Source organism: Bison bison, unplaced genomic scaffold (assembly GCF_000754665.1).
Source record: "Bison bison bison isolate TAMUID 2011002044 unplaced genomic scaffold, Bison_UMD1.0 scf7180017864530, whole genome shotgun sequence".
In the NCBI taxonomy this organism is placed as follows: domain Eukaryota; kingdom Metazoa; phylum Chordata; class Mammalia; order Artiodactyla; family Bovidae; genus Bison; species Bison bison.
The window spans coordinates 3425301-3431494 of NW_011495080.1; the positions used below are offsets into that span (position 1 = coordinate 3425301).

The 6194-nt window shown below is 43.3% G+C and overlaps 1 protein-coding gene across 1 annotated transcript in view; it reads right to left on the minus strand.

Annotated features, from left to right (window-relative positions):
- Positions 1-6194, minus strand: part of LRGUK (leucine-rich repeats and guanylate kinase domain containing) — a 102004-nt gene that overhangs the window by 47459 nt on the left and 48351 nt on the right. The gene's annotated exons all lie outside the window — the stretch shown is intronic.

Genomic DNA, 6194 nt, shown 5'->3' on the forward strand with positions numbered 1-6194 from the left:
TGATGCCATCCAGCCATCTCATCCTCTGTCGTCCCCTTCTCCTCTTGCCCCCAATCCCTCCCAGCATCAGTCTTTTCCAATGACTCAACTCTTCACATGAGGTGGCCAAAGTACTGGAGTTTCAGCTTTAGAATCATTCCTTCCAAAGAAATCCCAGGGCTGATCTCCTTCAGAATGGACGGGTTGGATCTCCTTGCAGTCCAAGGGACTCTCAAGAGTCTTCTCCAACACCACAGTTCAAAAGCATCAATTCTTTGGCGCTCAGCCTTCTTCACAGTCCAACTCTCACATCCATACATGACCACAGGAAAAACCATAGCCTTGACTAGGTTGGCAAAGTAATGTCTCTGCTTTTCAATATGCTATCTAGGTTGCTCATAACTTTCCTTCCAAGGAGTAAGAGTCTTTTAATTTCATGGCTGCAGTCACTGTCTGCAGTGATTTTAGAGCCCCCCAAAATTTAGTGTTGGATTATCAACACTAAGTTTTCACTTACTGTTCTTTACCACCTTCTGAGTCATGACCTCTGATATCGTATCATCAAACTTTAAGAAATAAAACAATATTTATTACCCATATACTTTTCACCCAAATGTTTTCATACTCTCCCTGGTCTATGGCTATTTTCTAGAATGCTCCCTACCCCATTCCTCTATCTGGTTAGCCCACTTGTCTTTAGGACTCAGTTTAAGTGTCACTCTCAAAAGGCCTTTCTGGACCCTCTGTGGCTGGGTTATGCACCTCTTCTTTATCCACCTGTAGTGTCAATGCCTGCCGCCAACTCCTCCCCCGCCCCCTTGTTCAGGACCCCATCTCCTCCACTGCTGGAGGGTGGAGACTGCTCGTTCCTCATTCCTGCCACACTCATCAATCTGTATGAATTTCCTGAGGGACTCCATGATTCCAACACTGTATGGAATTCTCAGTATGGCATTCTCAGCTCAACCAGAGAGGGCTTTTCTGCCCGCTGTCTGAAATAACATCCCCACAGCTTCCTTGGTGGCTCAGATGGTAAAGAACCCACCTACAGTGCAGGAGACCCAGGTTTGATCTCTGGGTTAGGAAGATCCCCTGAAGAAGAAAATGGAAAATGGCAACCGGCTCTAGTATTCTTGCCTGGAGAATTCTATGAACAGAGAGGAGCCTGGAGGGCTACAGTCCATGAGTCTCAAAGAGTCAGACACGACTGAGCACACACACGCATGCAACCAGCTCACCACACCCCAATTACCCTGTTACTCCTTCTCTTTTCTGTTTTTTCCTCTTTTCCCCAGGAGGATGTATGAATCATAAAGGGAACACTTTATGTTCCTAAAAATTTTTTTCATTAATTTTTAAAAATTTCTGCCATACCACAATGTGAATCACCCTTAAGTATACATATGTCCCCTCCTTCTTGAACCTCCCTCCCACCTCTCCCCATCCCACCCCTCCAGGTAGTCACAGGGCACTGGGTTTGAGCTCCCTGTGTCATACAGCAAATTCCCACTAGCTATCTGCTTTACATATGGTAATGTATGTGTTTCAACGCTGCTCTCTCAGTTCATCCCAGCCTCTCCTCCCCACGCTGTATCCACACGTCTGTTTTCCATGTCTGCGTCTCTATTCCTGCCCTGCACATAGGTTCATCCTTACCATTTTTCTAGATTCCACATATATGCATCAATATATGTATTTGTTTTTCTCTTTCTGACGAACCGCACTTTGTCTAACAGGCTCTAGGTTCATCCACCTCACTAGAACTGACTCAAATGCATTCCTTTTTATGGCTGAGTAATATTCCATTGTGTATATGTACCACAACTTCCTTCTCCATCTGCTGATGGACACCTAGGCTGTATCCATGTCCCAGCTATTGTAAATAGGGAGCACTTTATCTTGTTCATCAAATCTGCTACTTCATTCACAGTGCCTGGCCCACAGTACGCATTTACTAAATATCTGTAACATGAATGAATTAATCAAACATGTGAAGTGGACAGTAGCTGTGATAAGCTCCGTTTTAAGATGACTATAAAAATGACTTGCCCAGGGACTTCCCTGGTGGTTCAGTGGTTAAGACTCGGGAATTTTCACTGCAGGGGGCTCAGGCTTGATCCCTGGTTGGGTAACTAAGATCCCACATGACAGGTGGCATGCCCCCACCACCAAAAAAAAAAAAAAAAAAAAACTGTCCAAGGCCACAGAGCAGGCCAATACTGGTCCCAGAACTAAACTGTGACTCCCAACTAGTCCAGGACTCTTGATTTCAGACATGCTGACTTCCCAGTGCTAAGTTCTGGGAATGCAAACTGATTTTTAGATTATCCTATGGCTTTAAAACAGGAGATGCAAATAGCTAGACAAATGACATGCTGTTTCATTGACTCCTCACAAAAAGATATGAGGTAGGTATTATTACCATTACCAATGGTTAAATTACCATTACCATTACCACTGTTATTATCTCATTACTACTGTTCTCATTTTACAGATGATGAAATTGAGACACATCAGTGAAGGAACACGACTCAGTAACAACCACAGGATGACACTGAAGTCAAGTCCTTTTAGGATCACACTAAGAGGCAAGAATACACAGAAGAACTATACAAAAGAGATCTTCATGACCCAGATAATCATGATGATGTGATCACTCACCTAGAGCAAGACATCCTGGAATGTGAAGTCAAGTGGGCCTTAGGAAGCATCACTACGAACAAAGCTAGTGGAAGTGATGGAATTCCAGTTGAGCTATTTCAAATCCTAAAAGATGATGCTGTGAAAGTGCTGCACTCAATATGTCAGCAAATTTGGAAAACTCAGCAGTGGCTACAGGACTGGAAAAGGTCAGTTTTCATCTCAATCTCAAAGTAAGGAAATGCCAAAGAATGCTCAAACTACCATACAATTGCACTCATCTCACAAGCTAGTAAAGTAATGCTCAAAATTCTCCAAGCCAGGCTTCAGCAATATGTGAACCGTGAATTTCCAGATGTTCAAGCTGGTTTTAGAAAAGGCAGAGGAACCAGAGATCAAATTGCCAACATCCGCTGGATCATTGAAAAAGCAAGAGAGTTCCAGAAAAACATCTATTTCTGCTTTATTGACTATGCCAAAGCCTTTGATTGTGTGGATCACAATAAACTGTGGGAAATTCTGAAAGAGATGGGAATACCAGATCACCTGACCTGCCTCTTAAGAAACCTGTATGCAGGTCAGGAAGCAACAGTTAGAACTGTTGAAACAACAGACTGGTTCCAAATAGGAAAAGGGGTACGTCAAGGCTGTATATTGTCACCCTGCTTATTTAACTTATATGCAGAGTACATCATGAGAAATGCTGGACTGGAAGAAACACAAGCTGGAATCAAGATTGCCGGGAGAAATATCAATAACCTCAGATGTGCAGATGACACCACCCTTATGGCAGAAAGTGAAGAAGAACTAAAGAGCCTCTTGATGAAAGTGAAAGACGAGAGTGAAAAAGTTGGCTTAAAACTCAACATTCAGAAAACGAAGATCATGGCATCTGGTCCCATCACTTCATGGCAAATAGATGGGGAAACAGTGGAAACAGTGTCAGACTTTATTTTTTGGGGCTCCAAAATTACTGCAGATGATGATTGCAGCCATGAAACTAAAAGACGCCTACTCCTTGGAAGGAAAGTTATGACTGACCTAGACAGCATATTAAAAAGCAGAGACATTACTTTGCCAACAAAGGTCTGTCTAGTCAAGGCTATGATTTTTCCAGTAATCATGTATGGATGTGAGAGTTGGACCATAAAGAAAGCTGAGTGCTCCAACCAGTCCATCCTAAAGGAGATCAGTCCTGGGTGTTCACTGGAAGGACTGATGTTGAAGCTGAAACTCCAATACTTTGGCCACCTGATGCGAAGAGCTGACTCATTTGAAAAGACCCTGATGCTGGGAAAGATTGAGGGCAGGAGGATAAGGAGATGACAGAGGATGAGATGGTTGGATGGTATCACCGATTCAATGGACATGAGTTTGGGTAAACTCCGGGAGTTGGTAATAGACAGGGAGGCCTGGTGTGCTGCAGTTCATGGTGTCACAAAGAATTGGACATGACTGAGTGACTGAACTGAACTAAGAGGGTAAAGTCACAACCTCAACATCTTCTCCATTTCAAAGTAAAAAACCAACAAGCTTTTATAATTCATACTATTGTTCCCCTGCTTTATAGCCAAGAACTAACAATAGTATAAATGTAAAGGTTTTAAGATCACATTTAAATTGCATACTGAGGAAAGTGCACATATTCTAAGAGAAGGCGGTCCAAACACCACGACCTTTGTTGAGGTGTTTGCTCGCACCAACATCTCTTCCCACCATTTGGCAGGGACCTGAGACCTTCTGTTTGTTGGTGTCCTTGACAGTCAGGACAGATAACTCAGTGACTTCGCTTCGGGTACGGTGCACCCTTAATGTAGCCTTTACACACTGTACTGAATTTGCATTTTCCAACAAAGGAATTGAGCGGCAGGGATTTTCTCAGAATTTCTAAAAGAAAGACAAAGCAAAGAAGCAATCTGAAGCTTCTAGGCAGGTAAATAAGGGGATGGCTTCACTGGCGTGGAGAATGCTGATGACAGAACCGGCATCCACTGTGGAACTTTCTATTAAGAAGGACCTGGGATGACCTACGGTTTTTTCAATCTGTCATCCAGTTTTCACATATAGAAATGTCTGCTCTGTAGCATGCTGTCCAAATATGAATATCTTAAAAAGGAAATACTTCATAGTGAAAGCAATGTTCATTAAACTGAGATAAACACAATACCAGATAAAGAAATTTGCTTGGGCCATCACCTTTAATATCTTTCCTGTCCCCGGTCTAAACATAATTTCAATTGTAATTTACATTTCTATGAGTTTATTTTTACTAACTTACTAGTTCAATCATGGTATGTTAGTTAAAACCTGGTTTGTGATGGGAGCCATACTCCCTGTTAGTTTCATTTAACAGACAAAAGAGCTGAGTTAGCAGTTAACCTCAGACTATAACACAGGTGCTCAAAAGTCTAAGGGTGAGTTGCACATTCTCAAAGGCTGATTCACTGGCCAGCTGTCATCTAGGATCCTAACAAACCAAGTCCGTGGGCTGGGGGAGATGATCAGGACAGAAAGGAATCTGGAAGGCCAGGCCAAATAATGAAATGTCTCTACATCCGGGAAGATATAAGAGGAAGAAACAAAGATGTCTAAGAAGAGCTAGGAGATGGCTGAGGGAGTAGAAGTTTTTTCAGTGTAATTCAGAAGTGTGCAGATTTAGAATCTCAATTCTGGACCAGATTGCCTTAAGAAATAATGAACTTGTTACTGCAAATATTTAGGCAGAGCGCATTTTGGCTGTGAGTGCATCCAAATTCAAGCATATTTATAGAATGCCATATTGTGAGCAAGGGAACTGGGTGTTCACAAATGCCCAGGTATTCATTTGCCGAATTGGTCCCAATGCCCAAGGCAAATGTGTATCAGTAAGTTGCTGGATACAATTTAAGAGATCAGGAACACAGAAGATTCCAGCATATACTGTGTCTGACTATCAAATTCCAGGGATCCACTACTCTGTCCACTTTCCAGTAACTACATACCACTTTCTAGTTCGTGCCACCAGCACCTGTCACTACATCCTCCCCAGTCTCCTAGTTTCCAGCCTTCCTTCCCCAAACCCTCTCCCAAACTGCCCACAGGGGCCACTTTCTGAAATGCAGCTGTGACCCTGACACTCCTCTGCTCAGAGATCCTTTATGGCCAAACCCCTGACTTTTTCTCTGGTCCCATCTTCTGCCATCTTCCTCCATGCTTCACGCCTAGACAGGCTACAGAGTATAACACTCTCAGTTAATCAAATGTGCTGTTGTTCTTTCTGCCTGGACTGCATTCCCTGCTCAAATCTCACATCCCATTTACCCCTGATTTCTTCTGTCACAGAGATTCTTCACTTCCCTCATCATCAGATCAGATCAGATCAGATCAGTCGCTCAGTCGTGTCCGACTCTTTGCGACCCCATGAATCACAGCACGCCAGGCCTCCCTGTCCAGCACTAACTCCCGGAGTTCACTCAGACTCACGTCCATTGAGTCACTGATGCCATCCAGCCATCTCATCCTCTGTCGTCCCCTTCTCCTCTTGCCCCCAATCCCTCCCAGCATCAGTCTTTTCCAATGACTCAACTCTTCACATG